Here is a 14,608-nt window from a genome sequence, read left to right on the forward strand (position 1 = left end):
GAGTTTGTACATGCATACAATATGCACTTACAGTATGCAGCTTAACTGAGAGAATCAGCATAAAAACTTTTTAAATGTCCCCGAAGTATAGGCTGTAGTCAGTACTTTTTTCTGCACATGGGTGGGCTATTTAATGAAGGACAGGACACTTCACAGCTACCTAATCTCGGTGAATCATGATCTAGCAATTCCATTTGTGGGTCTCTATCTCCCCAGAACTGGAAGCAGGGTTTGAAGAGTCATTTGTATAATGTTCAAAGCAGTGTGATTCACCATTGCCAAGTGGGGGAAGCAACCCAAAGTGTCCATCAACAGATGAAAGGATAGAAAAATACGGTATAACCATATAGTGGAATAGTCTTCAGCCTTAAAAATGAAGGAAATTCTGACATACGCGACAACATGGATAAGCCTCAAGGACATTACGCTAAGTGAAACAAACTAGTTATAAACAAATATTGTATAATCCCACGTACATGAGGTTCATGGAACAGTCAAATTCATAGACACAGAAAGCAGAATGGTGGTTACCAGTGGCTGGGGGGAGGGGAAAATGGGAGTTGCTGTTTAATGGGTACAGATTGTGAGGTGATTTTGTTTGTTTGTTGTTTGCTTGTTTGAGACAGATTCTCACTCTGTCGCCCAGGCTGGAGTGCTGTGGCATGATCTCAGCTCACCGCAACCTCCACCCCTCTGGGTTCAAGTGATTCTCTTGCCTCAGCCTCCCCAGTAGCTGGGATTACAGGCATGCACCACCACACCTAATTTTTGTATTTTTTTTTATAGAGACGGAGTTTCACTGTGTTGGCCAGGCTGGTCTTGAACTCCTGATCTCAAGTGATATGCCCACCTAGGCCTCCCTGAGTGCTGGGATGACAGGCACGAGCCACTACGCCCAGCAGAGTGTCAGTTTTATAAGATGAAATTTCTGAGGCTGGATGATGGTGATGGCTGCACAATAATGTACTTAGCACTACTGAACTGCACATTTAAAGATGGTTAAGGCGGTAAGTATATTTTACCACAAATAATTTTTTTAAAAACTTAAAATGATCAAAAGGTTTTGATTTTAAAAAAAAGAATCTCAGTGAATCACACAACCAAAAAGTCCCCTTCAAATGGAGATTAATGGTCATTGATCTCTGGATTCTCTCCCCCAGATTGGAGACACCTTTTCCTTTCGGCCGGAACCGCCATCTTCCAGTAATTTGCCAAAATGACGAACACAAAGGGAAAGAGGAGAGGCACCCGATATATGTTCTCTAGGCCTTTTAGAAAACATGGAGTTGTTCCTTTGGCCACGTATATGCGAATCTATAAGAAAGGTGATATCGTAGACATCAAGGGAATGGGTACCGTTCAAAAAGGAATGCCCCACAAGTGTTACCATGGCAAAACTGGGAGAGTCTACAACGTTACCCAGCATGCTGTTGGCATTGTTGTAAACAAAGAAGTTAAGGGCAAGATTCTTGCCAAGAGAATTAATGTACGTATTGAGCACATTAAGCACTCTGAGAGCTGAGATAGCTTCCTGAAACGCGTGAAGGAAAATGATCAGAAAAAGAAAGAAGCCAAAGAGAAAGGTACCTGGGTTCAACTGAAGCACCAGCCTGCTCCACCCAGAGAAGCACACTTTGTGAGAACCAATGGGAAGGAGCCTGAGCTGCTAGAACCTATTCCCTATGAATTCATGGCATAATGAGTGTTAAAAAAATAAAATAAAAGACCTCTGGGCTGGAAAAAAAAAAAAAAGACATCTCAAAGTAAAACCCCGAAGGAGGAATTGTCTAAAAAGATTTAGGTTCAGGTCTGTGTAATGACAAACTCCATCAATAAGAGCTAGCAAATTCCTCTCTGTCCCATTCGTGAATTCCTTCCTTGGTGTCTAAAACTGGCTCCATTTCTTGTGAAAAGCCTAGGAATCCAGAATAAAAGAATTCATCAAGCCCTGAGAGCTAGAAAGCGAGGCTCTGAGATCAATCACCTGTTTCAGAAAATAGAAGATAATGGAGACCCTTGTCTCCAGAGTTCTCCTGTGCTTTTGAGAGCAGGGGTGAAGGCCCGCTGGCCCTTCCGAGTTCTTCCAGGTCTGGACTCCCTTCCGGGAGACAGGAAGTGCAGTACCCACATCCATTGGGCATCCATCCTGGGAGGACACTTTCTAAACTGAGATGGCAACAGGGCAAAGAGCATATTCAATGAGAGCATGTTTGCTTCGCTAGAGCTCATCTTAGGGCAAGTAACTTTATCGTTGTATTATTCGGAATTTCTTTCTCACTCATGAGTCTCCTTTGAGGCAGGGTGGCTCAAAGGTCAGGTTTGGGGTCAGATGGATCCAGGCAAAATCTCTCCTCGCACCAGTTTCCTTATCACCCAGGCTGGAGGACAGTGGCACGATCACAGCTCACTGCAGCTTTGAACTCCTGGGATCAAGTGACCCTCCCACTTCAGCCTCCTGAGTAACTGAGACTACAGGCACATGCCACCGTGCCTGACAGCAATACCTGTTTCTTGGGGTTGCGGTGAAAAGTCAACGGGATGATGTGTAAGGCAGGCTTAGCACAGTGTGTGATGCATGGCGAATGTTAGCCATTATTAGTTTTTATCCTCACCACGAAGCTCTGGAACAGATTTTATGACCTTCCTAGTATCAAGAGGAAAGGGCCACCCAGAGATGCAAGTGACTTGGTTAAGGTAATGCAGTCTCTTTATGTCGTTCCCTCTGCTGGATCTATTCTTTCCGGTCTGCTTAGAGAGAGAAGCATCCTCCTGACCCAGAGAGGCAGTTGCAGAGGACTGCAGCCAGGCAGGGCCGACCACAGGCTCTGGTTTCCAGATGAACCAGGACGCTGCCTCCGGGTTGCTTGCTGGCATCCCCATCCTAGGCTGGTACCAAAGCATGAGTGAAAGTCTGTCCCCTGCTCTTCCATTCGCCTCGACAGGAGCCTTCATCTGCTCCGCCTTCTGGGAGCATGTGTCGGTCTCAGAGCCTGGCGCTGAAGCAGGTGCGGGCATATTTTAAGCTCCAGCAAATAACTTTAATTGAGCTCTCCTTAGACATATGAACCCACAGAACGATTTTTTTTTCTCTTCTAATAAAAAAAGACCCACAACAAACCAGATGGGTCTCAGTCCCTCCCCGACACCCCCTCCCCACTCTTCAGGCTCCCCTAATAAATCTCTTAACTCTAAAGAAATTACCTTCCTTGAAGTGGGTATGTTATTTGGTTGCATGACTGTACCCAAGTTACCTCTGCGAGCCAGAATGTGGGTCAGAAGGATGCAGCCTGCATGAGGCCTGCTGGTTCTGGCCAGGTTGGTGCTTGCATTACACCTTGTCCAGAACTTTCCATCACCTCTTACTTCCCTGTGCCTGCTTCCCTCATGCTGGGTCACTCACTTCTGCTGTTCTTCTCTGTCTCTTCTTGTTCTTGTATCTGCAACCTCCACTTTATTTATTTATTTATTTATTTAGAGACAGCATCTTGCTCTGTCACCCAGGCCGGAGTACAGTGACATGATCACAGCTCACTGCAGCTTTGAACCCCTGGGCTCAAGCAACCCTCCCATTTCAGCCTCCTGAGTAACTGAGACTACAGGCACATGCCACCATGCCTGGCTAATATTTTTTATGTTTTCTGTAGGAAAGAGTCTAACTATGTTGCCCAGGCTGGTCTTGAACTCCTGGGCTCAAGCGATCCTCCTGCCTCAGCTTCCAAAAGTGCTGGGATTACAGGCATGAGCCACCGCACCCGGCAACCTCCACTCTTAGCAGTTTCACCTCAACAAAAATTCCCATCTTGGAGTGGACCTTCCAACACACCTGGCTAATGTGGAAAAATCTAGATGGAATTCCCTCCACCAAAAGCCAGCTTAGCTCCTTGACAGTGTGTCCAGAAAGAGTGATGAAAAAAGAAGCCAGTACTTCCTGTCACCAGAATAAAGTTCGGAGGCATCCTGGGCAACAGAGTTCAGTCTCATTTCGCAGACCCATGTTCTCTTCAATGCCCCGTTTGAAGGTGGCAGCAGAGACAAGAGGGAAACACTACAATGTGAATGGATTCCAGACCCCACCCCCCAAAAAAAGACTTCGAGAATCGCCCAGGGCAAGAGCCAAGCACCGCGTTCTGGGTTCTGATTTATGAGCGCTGAATTACTGGTAGGAGGGCCCAGAAGGAGCCGTTTACAACAGAAATTATTGCAGGCAAATGTTGGTTGGTATTTTAAATCACTCACTAATATCGATAGGTTAATGCCTGTCACACTTGCTTAAGGGTCATGGGGAAGAAAAAAAAAAAAACCACAAAACTTTACCTTTGGCTTGTTACTGGCTAAGTATAATGATAGATACACCTTTGTGTGTGTGTGTGTGTGTGTGTGTGTGTGTGTAGTTTTTTTTTTCCTTGAGCTAAGGCTGCTGTATTATTTATGGTTTTCTGAGTCACTGGCTATAGCCTGCATCTGGATTTTAAAAGGTTGATTTGCAAAAAAACAAAAATAGGGCACCCGTCTAGGGAGGCTGGTGGGAATCTCTACAGCTCACAGCGGCCCCTCCAAGAACCCTGGGCTGCAAGGCTGGGTGCCTCGGGCGGCCAAGGCCAGATGGCCAGGGCGCATTGTTCCCCTTTCGGTGATAGTCCTGCTGTGGCAAATAAGTTAAATCAAAAGGTTAGTGCTCTGCAAGGGGGTGGCAGAGCTGGCTCCAGCTGACAGACAAGGATCCTGGACAGAGAGTGAGGACTGCGTGGCTGTTCCCCGGAATGCAAAAGGGAGAGCTAGGCTGCAGAAATCAAGAGAGAGGAGCATGCTGACCTGGAGAGAGGCTTTCCAGGCCTCACGTCAGACAGGCTCTCCCGGATGACAGCAATCACGGATCACAAGGTCCCCTCCTTTGCAGAACCCGAGGGAGCCGAAAATTACAAACTTGGTTCACCTATGACCAGGGATTGAGGGAGGCACCATCCCTCGCCTTGGGTCTGAGATGGGAAGAGCTGCCTCTGACTTCCGCCAGCAAACAGCACTTTCCTTTGGGGGTGGCTTTGGGGTGGTATATTTTGGATGGGGATGGTGTGGTTTGGGAGGATTGAATGAACCGCCTCTGTCATCAGTGGAAGTAAAGTTTAGAATCTGGGTGGGCAGCGTGAGATTACCTCTAATGGACACATAACGACTTTTAAGCCTGACGCAAAATCCCTGGATTATTTCATAGACTGTTGGAGCAAAAAAAGGATTTAAGAGACTATGGAAACCCCTGCCTCATTTTGCAGACCAACAAAAAGGAGGCCAGAGAGGAAACGTGGTTTGCTGAGGGTCACACAGGAAGATGAGGAAGCCGGGACCCAGGCCCAATGTTCCCAGGCACTGTGCCTCATGCTCAAAGTATACGTGGGGACGATGGGGGCCGAGTGGGCCACAATGTGTGAAATCACAGGCAATACAAGCTGTATTTCAAAGACTAGGGGAGATGATATTTCATATGAAAACAAGCAGGTACAATATGCAATACAATGTAGTTTGGCTTTTTTTATTTTTTGAAAATAACCTTTTTCATAAATCATGTTTGAGCTTGCCTTACATTTCAAAGTAAGTCCCTCTCTCCCCAACTCCCACCCAACCTTGTCCCACTCCAAGAGTGGGAGCTTTGGTTTCCTCTGCAGGCTCTGCCCTGGGCTCTAGTTGGATGCACATTTGTGTGTTCCTTTTTCATTGAGTTTCCAAAGCACAGCATTTACCCGGGAGGCCTGCAGTCTCCAGGGTATGGAACACAATTAGGTGGCCTGCAAAGTGTTTGTTATTTACCTGAGAGAACCAGGCTGTCCTTAGGTGCCAACTGGTCTCTCAGGTAAATATGAACTTGGGCAGACTTCAAAAAATAAAAATAAAAAGTTAACATTAAGATATGTATTTGGGGATTTTTAAATGCTGATTCCATCCTTTTAGCTAATTACCTTTCTTTCCCCTGCCCGGCCTCAGTCCCCTAAACAGAATATTACTGAAGCCGTTTCAGTGCCTTTGATCCTGTTCTACTCTGGATCATATTTACAGGGCAGATCTTCTGTTTCCTACCACACTGGACTGGCTTCAATGCACAGTTAAGCAATATTTTGGACTTCCCTTTGAAAATTTAGGAGGAGGTGGAATTTCCAAAGGTGGGCAAAGTCAGCGAAGGGACAAATTTAACTTTTTAAAAATGCAAACTACATGCTAATAAAAGTTAACTTAAAAGAAAATAACAACTCTCAAATCATATTTCCATCCTCAAATCTGTCTGCTTTGTTAGACTGTTTTTCCCCCTTGAAGCTAGTCTGTTTTTCTTTTTATTTTTTTGAGACAGGGTCACGCTCTGTAGCCCAGGTGGAATGCAGTGATGTGATCACGGCCCACGGCAGCCTCCACCTCCTGGGCTCAAGCGATCTTCCCACCTCAGCCTCCCTAGTAGCTGGGACAACAGGTATGCGCCACCACAAATGGCTAATTTTTGTACTTTTTATAAAGACAGGGTCTCACTATGTTGCCCAGGCTGGTCTCAAGCTCCTGGGAGCAAGCAATTCACCCACCTCAGCCTCTCGAAGTGCTGGGATTACAGGTGTGAGCCACCACATCCAGCCTAAGCTTTTCATTTCTATTAGAAAACCTATAGGGCTCTCTGCTCATTTCCAGAAAATGTGAGATCTGAGTACCACATCTCTGTCTATGAGAATTCCAAATGGAAACAATGCAAAAGATTTTACAGTTCTTACCAAACACACACATTTTAGAGTAGGAAGAGGCAGGTGAGATCATGTTGTCTGACTCTGATTTTACGAATGAGCTCACTAAGCACCAAGGGGAAGTGGCACAGGTCACAGATGGAGTGGACAAAACCAGACCAGGCTCCAGGACCCAAGACTCCTCACCTAGTGCTCTTGCCAGCATCTCCCACTGACTTCCGGTCATCCCACTGCTGATGTGCGCAACCAGTGGCTTCATCCTGCAGGCCTGACCATCCCCAGAAAGTAAGAGTAAATGAAAGATTTCATCCAAGTACACTGTATCTCCTTACACTGACTATAGCTGAAACAATTGCTGGAGAAGTATCCCAGTGATCAAAGTGAAAACTTCTATCCTTTTACCTGACTGGGAAAAGCTGATTTAGATATCAATTAGTGCCTAGAGCCAGAAAACTTGGTAAAATCTTAGTGTGAACTTTTAATGTGGTGTGGACTAAACAAACAACTGAGTTAGAATTTGGCTCTTCAATTAAGTGATTTAGAACATATTTTAGTTAGTATTTTAAAAAATATTTCTGATGATATACAAATATAGTAACAATAAAGACACTGGAACTTGGACAGCAAAATAATTATGAGTCCCTGCTTTCCTTCCTGCCAAACTCCCCCTGCCCCCCATCCTACTCTAGCCAAAAAAATACAGTTTTCCAAGAACTGCATTTTTCTGACATCCTGTGCATTTTGAGATCCGAGGAGACTTCCCATTTTCCACACTCAGCACTTTGAGGGCCATCAGGGTCAAAACACCAGTATTCCCAGCAGATCCCTGATAGCTCATCCAGAACAATCAAGCTACCGGCTGCCCCGCCCCTCTTGTTACTAAGCTGACATCCATTTCTCAAATAAGCGTTACCTTCAGTGGTGGTAGTGTTTCTACCAGAAACACAAAGCAAAGAGATTAATCAGAGACCACAAAGTTAAAGCCGTTGCAGCCTCGGCTCGAAATCCCACTCCTAAAACACCATACACCCAAGTCAGAAAAAATAAAATGAAACTTCACATCCTGGCCTCAGAAGCTCCTGTTAACACAGGAACTACTGCGCTGAAAATCACATCCTCTGCTCAGCCCAGGGAGCAGGGACTACAGGGGAAAATGAAAGAAACGATACATGTTTCAAATTTTACAGCAGTTTACATCATGCAAAGCTGAAAAGGCCTTGGAGGTTTCATTCTCGATGAAGTTTAGTTGGTACAGAATCAACGGGCTCAGTAAAACACACCACAGGCACATAATGTAATGTAGACAGACACTGAAAGCAGTATCAGATTCCTTTCTTATCACTTCTCTAGGATAAAATTCAGATGCACATTTTTCCAGGTTAAATAGTGAGATAGGGTTAAGTACACATCTAAGCCTTTATAAGTTGAATAATATGCTTTGCAGGTTCTTAATATGCGATCATATGCACTGGCTTTATTAAATGAAATATTTGAAATGTACAGAGCCTGATTTCATTTTCAGTTTTAAAAACTGTGCTATAGGAAATATTTTTGTGTAAACAAGATTCTAAGAGTCTTTCATCTTTTGCTTGCCTAACCCAGACCTGCAGGATTATGTTAAATGAGTATTTATGTTCCCAAGCAACATTCTAAAAAGTTTTATTTTCATTTCTACAGTAACTCTACAGTATCCCGAGTGGTAAAAATTGACACAGTGCACACGATTACCAAGGAGGGTTAATATGCAGAAAATTATCCCAGAATCTGAAAATTCTGTTTCAGCAAAGTTGATAACTGGTGATTTCAGATTTGAACTTGAGCAGCTGCCAAAGAAAAGTTAAAAACTACATCTAAAGGATGAACAGCTGTGGTCAAAACTATGCTGCAATCTTAATCTTCATGAACTTCTTCGATAGGATTCAAACCAATGCCAGAAACGTCCACAGAGATCCCTTCTGTAGAGTCAGATTTACCCAAGTTCTTAGTTTGGGGTCTTCTTTAAAATGAAATAATAATAAATTCAATTACTATGAAAACCCTCCTCCAGTGAAAATTAAAAATTCAACTCTCTTGCATCATCCTTTTTATGAAGATAAATTAAAACGTCTTCATTGCTTTTCATGGATGTGGTTAAAATTATGAAATTATTATTGAATCTAGGTCTTGAAACCACTTGCAGTCTTTTTCCATGTTCTTTCACATGCTGTAATGCAGATCTATATAATTTTGCCAATTTGGAAACAGGTCCAAGAGATGGTTATTAAGCACTGTTCGACTGTTAAGCTTTCTAACTTCCATAATATTTTGTAGTCCCCAATAGAACCCAAACTACCATTCACCATCTTTAGAGTCACTCATAACATTCTGGGCAAATCCTTAGGAAAATGACACAGAGTTGCGGTGAGCTGCCAAGATACAATATATTTCGACTGAGGACTAATAATATTTGGAAACGATTTCCTGTATTTCTTCTTTACTTATTTGTTAATCTGATATAGTTTCCAGAGTTTGCAATGCTCATGCCTTTTGTGTTCTAAAGAGATGAGGGGCTTTCTTAAAAATAAATAAATAAATAAAAATAACTTTTTTCTCTAGCCTGATTCTCACTTAATGCTGAAGGTCTTTTAAACCTTCTAAGTAAACATAAATGTGTACACATTAGGGTTGCTTGTGTTGGAAGAAGACAAAAATAAAGATTGGCCTTTTCCTGGTAAACACGGACTCTTAAGCCTCTAAATGATTTGCCAAACAGAATCGGATAATAAAGGGTTTAAACTTTGCCACTTTGGGGTTAATGTGAAAGGCTTGTCAACATCAGACTGTTTAGACATTAAAAGGAACGCGCTATGCACCTCCTTTTAAACTCCATGTTCTCTTGAGTTGCAGCTCCCAGTGAATTTACCCAGCTGTAAGTGATTCCAGATGTGCAGCAGTGACAAGCTTCAGTCTCAGGGTACTTATTCATTTCACATTAAAATCTCATGTTCCCAGGTCTGAGCTGTTATCTGACTGAGATCTGATTAGGGAATACAGCAGAGGCATTTCCAAACCCAGAGCCTGCCCTCATTCCCTGGCATGAATCTCTGACTATCAGGCACCTCTGTGCAAGGGAGAGGTGGCTCGGGGGTGCAGCGAAGGGCAGGGCGGGGTCTCAGAGCTATCCCCTTAATACGTGCACATCGCATGCGCCCAGTGGATCAGGTACTTCCCCTTAGTTTATCTCATTTAATCCTGGACAGAGCGGTAGACACTTCAGCCCAGCTGAACCCAATTCCTCTATCAAACACGAGCTTCCTTTCCCCAGTTAAAGCGGGTAAGGCCTGTGATTTTGCACATTTTCTACACAGCACCCCACATGAAGAGGGGTGCTTGATAAATGCATGAGGAGTGATCATTGATTTGCCAAGCCACAAAACCCTGAATTTTCTCTCTTGCCCCCAGCTGTGTTCTGACCATGACAGAAGAAGGTAAGTAGAAGAGCAAGAGGAGGAGGAAGAAGAGAAAGAAAGGAGGTCAGGAGCATGAAGAAAGCACCTTCTTCAAACAAGCTAGTTATGCCTTTGTTCCCAGGCAAGGAAGTGGTGGTCCTCTCTGATCTGACCCCTGGCATGAACAGGGTTCATTCCAAATCAGCTTTGACTTCCTTGCCTGAAGTGCAGATGTACAAATACTATTGGCTGACAGTTTCTTCTGTGACACGTGTCAAAGACACATTTTCCTAGCTACAGAAATATAAGGTGAGTTGGGGACTGTAGACAGAGACTAAGACAACATGAGTACCTGAGGGAAGAAAGCAACCTCTGTAATGCCCACAGAAGGGGAAAAAGTTAGGGACCATTATTATTTCATTATGTTCCCCTCTAGCCTGACTTTTGGTTTGATTTGAGCTTTACTGTAATTTTTTTTTTCTTGGCCCTATCCCGTTGTCACTTTGAAGAGGGAGAGAGCACCATAAACCCCCAGCTGATCAACTGTGGTCACAGGCTGCTGGGCAGCCCCAGAGGCCGTCAGAAGCTCCTGTCACCGAACCCTCGTCACACTGGAAGCCCCAGAAAGCATGCATTGAATACTGCAGCCCCCTCCCCATGTGCTTGGTCTACCCCCAGAGGAACAAGAAAGAATCAAGGCAAACCCCAGATTCAAAATGGAGAGGATTAAAAAGCCAGGGAAGCCCCAGGCCCGCCTCCAGGGGCCTCTGGTGGGGAGTAAGGTGGCCACCACATGGACGGAGAGCAGCGGCATTTGGTTTGGTGGTGGGCAGATTTTCTTTTACGACTGCTAAATGCCTGCCTTTCTCCCCAAGCAATTATAGTGCTGTTTCCCATCAAGATGGCTGTTAGCAGCGGATCTCCAAGTTGCTCCAAATAAATCAGGAATGCTATTGGCAGCTGGCTAGAAGAGCGGCGGAGATGGTCATCCTGGTTATCCCATGATGGCGATGAGGGGCGTCGCAGCAATGGTCGAAACCAAGCTGTCTCTGGGAACTAAAGAAAACAAGGTGCAGCCCTCCTGAGCCCCACATGAATGAAAGAGGAAAGGTGCGCTTAGCCCTGTGGCTGCAGGTTCAGAGCCTGAGCTCACCCAGGAAATGGGACCCCCACACTCAACCCCGCCATGGCATGTGCTTTGCCCAAGGAAACATAACCAAGGAGCCTTCCTCCGTGTGCCGTATCAAATGCAGTGGTATCAAATGCTGTCGTTGCAGTTAATCGGAAGCAACACAAAGGGGCCCTTCAGTGCACAGTGGACACAATCCATGCAGTAATGAAAGCTAGTAAAAGACGATGCCAAAGATGCGCATTAAGACATGGAAGGTAAATAACGGGTCTGACGTTGGCGGGCTGGGGAGGAGGGGTAGGGTTCATTCTGAAGCTTGCAGTGGCTTCAGGCTGGAAAACGGGCTGCTCAAACCACGCAGCACCCTTATCTTGTGACACGGAGGGTTCTCCGAATACCGTAGCTCATCTGAAAACACACCCGTGTGAAGGATCCACGTAGAAAACGATGGTGAGATTCCTGTGTGACTGCACGAATCTTTTTGCTGACTCTGTCACTGTCACACCCAAAGCACACAAAACCATCACAAGTTGCTGTGTGTCCCGCAGATGCAAAAAGCATTTCCTCCATGACAGTGTTTGGGTTTGAAAGGAGAGAAAATGATTTGGGCAGGCTGCCAGGGTATGTGGAGGCCAGGTGGGCCGTGGCCTCCGAGGGAACTGCACGCTGGGCTAAGAAATGGTCCCTGCACCGGACGGGCTCCGTGTGGCAGCTGCAAACCCTCGCCCTGCCCCCGGCCCTCGAGTCACATTGTGTCATGCCACACGGCATTTGGATCAGGAGATGGCTGTGGCGTGCTGCGTAATATTTTTAAAAGCCCATTTCCCTGTTTAAGGGGGAAGCAGGTGGAACACAGGACCCCTGAAGGGCAGATACTCTGAAAGGCCCCACAGGCAATTCTCCAATAAAAGAGCGAGCAGGGCTGGCATATCTCCCAAACTTACAAATTGACCTTCTCTCTTGATCTGGGACTTAATGCCTCCAAACCAAACTAATTCCAAAAGTCACCTTCTCAACTTCTCTGCACGTTTTTTTAAAAACAAATGAAAGCTCAGGTACAGCCTCCCCTTGCAGCCCTTCTGACGTCCTTAGCCACTCAAATTAAATCTGAATGGTTCGTCTCTTTTTATTATACGATGGGCCATATGTCACCAAAATAAAAACCCAGCTGAAATCCCAGTACAGATAAAGGGCATGAAAGGCTGTTCCGGCCACAAAATAGAGACCCTGTTTAAATCGTATTAAACAATAACACCCACCCAACTATCCCCTCCCCCCTTTTAGAAAAAAAATTCAGGAAGGAAATTGTGGTTAAATCATCTCATAGTTTGGCAAAAACTTCTACCTCTGAAAAATGAAAAGAAAAAAAAAAAGCTTCATTCTGTGCTGGACTCACACAGGCTAATAAAAAGCAGGACTGTATTGCTTTGCACTGTAGCTGTCAAATTCTCAGCAATGAAATACAGATCCTGACTCTCTCAGTCCCTTGAGTGCTACCCCCTCAGACCACCAAAAAACAGAACAGCGGGGGTGGGAGGGGCATCCTTTATCCTCTCCCATTCCAGAGTGGACCTTATTTGTTGCTCTGTTTTATTTTGAATTTTTGTTTCTTGACCTGAACATCTCTCTTCCTGAATAAAGTTTCCACTGTTGTTGTAAACACAGTTAAATGTGTAAGGAGGTGTTGAGGCTGCTGCTTTAAAGAACTATGATTCTTCCTTCTTTTAAAGAGAGTACACACTGACATTCAGAGAAGTCCAGACATTGCAACAACGGTAAGCGTGCTGGAAAGAAGGAAGGAAAGAAAAGAAAAAGAAAGATCAAAAAGAAAAAACATTTCCATTTCACAAGGTTCCCCAGTGGCCTCCAATGCTCCTCCTCCACCATCAAAAATTCATAAAGGGGATCAGCATTCTTTACCGAATGGATCCCAGTGGCATCATAGACCTTGTTGGGGAGAGAGGCAATAAATATCGAATTATACACCTCATGGGAAGAAAGCACTGAAGACTCGGCTTCAAGCCCTTCACATGGTCCCAGGGGGAGCTGCTCCAGACTCCAGGTCCAGCGCAGAAAGGAAATGGGTCAAGTGTGTCAATTTCTAGACCGATGACCTTTGACTTGCCTAATGACACTGGGAGGCCACCACTAAAAAAAAAAAAAAAAAAAAAGACGCTAAATGCCTTGGAGGAAAGCAGTGGGGGAGGGGTGTCATTGGGAACCCATGAGAAAACTGCAACCCCAGCACTGTGGTGGGGGGTGGCCCCCTCACCCCTGAAGTAACTGCGACCTGTCCTGGGGAAGGTGTAACCAGCTCAGTGGTAGAAAGTCCATGAGCAGAGAACTTCAACTACCACACAGTTTTGGTTCCCAGCTCCTGAAACTTGAAGAACATCTCTTGTTTGTTCCTCTCTAAGCCTTGCTCCTCCCTGCTCTGCCCCAGAAGCCTCCTTTCTCACCCTCCCTGATGATCCCTGCTTTGGCTGCCACCACTTTGTGCCAACCACGCAGTGAGGTCTCAATGCTCTGCTGTCTTGCATCACTCTCTTTGCACGTGCATTTTTTTTCATCTCCTTGCTTCTAACTTCTAGCCAGCAGGAGTGGCCTAGACCTTGGCCAGATTCCTGCCCCCATCCCATCTTCCCTCACCTAGCACTGTATCAAGAGTATGAAGTTGATGCTCTGTGATTCGTGTCAATTGTTGCAAGGCAAAATGGAGCATCTGGGTTCCAAAATGAAATGGATAGGGCAACAGAAGTGGGAGGGAAATGTGTGAACCAATGCAGTCAGACAACATGCATCTGCATTTTCCAGTGTAAAAACCTGTGCAAGGCCCGATGTGGTGGTTCATGCCTATAATCCCAGCACTTTGGGAAACCGAGGTGGATCACCTGAGGTCAGGAGTTTGAGATCAGCCTGGTCCAAAGTGGCAAAACCCCGTCTCTACCAAAAATATAAAAATTAGCCAGAAGTGGTAGCAGGTGCCTGTAATCCCAGCTACTAGGGAGGCTGAGGCAGGAGAATCACTTGAACCTGGGAGGCAGAGGTTGCAGTGAGCTGAGATGGCACCAGTACACTCCAGCCTGGGTGACAGAGTGAGACTCCATCTTAAAAAAAAAAAAAAAAAATTCTGTGCAGTTATTCATCCAGCAAAACAGTATATGGAATAGACGCTCAGTTCTCCTTTCCTTAAATGGAAAGATCTAGATGTAAATTTTCCAAATAATCTGACAGTTAAATGCAAATTAAGGGTTTCATAACTGGATAATAGAATAAAAGTTTCTGTGAACCAAAGGCTGTCTGGTAGAGTCTAACATAGCTCATGAACTAAACTTTACAAA

The 14,608-nt window shown here is 45.1% G+C and overlaps 1 protein-coding gene and 1 pseudogene across 6 annotated transcripts in view; one reads left to right on the top strand and one right to left on the bottom strand.

The window, feature by feature from the left end:
- EBF2 (early B cell factor 2) overlaps window positions 1-14,608 on the bottom strand; it is a 202,295-nt gene that overhangs the window by 124,467 nt on the left and 63,220 nt on the right. The gene's annotated exons all lie outside the window — the stretch shown is intronic.
- On the top strand, window positions 1,178-1,736 carry LOC112630021 (annotated as a pseudogene). The gene has a single exon (XR_003120796.1). The product of XR_003120796.1 is annotated as a 60S ribosomal protein L21 pseudogene (transcript).

Source organism: Theropithecus gelada, chromosome 8 (assembly GCF_003255815.1).
Source record: "Theropithecus gelada isolate Dixy chromosome 8, Tgel_1.0, whole genome shotgun sequence".
NCBI classification, from domain to species: Eukaryota; Metazoa; Chordata; class Mammalia; order Primates; family Cercopithecidae; genus Theropithecus; species Theropithecus gelada.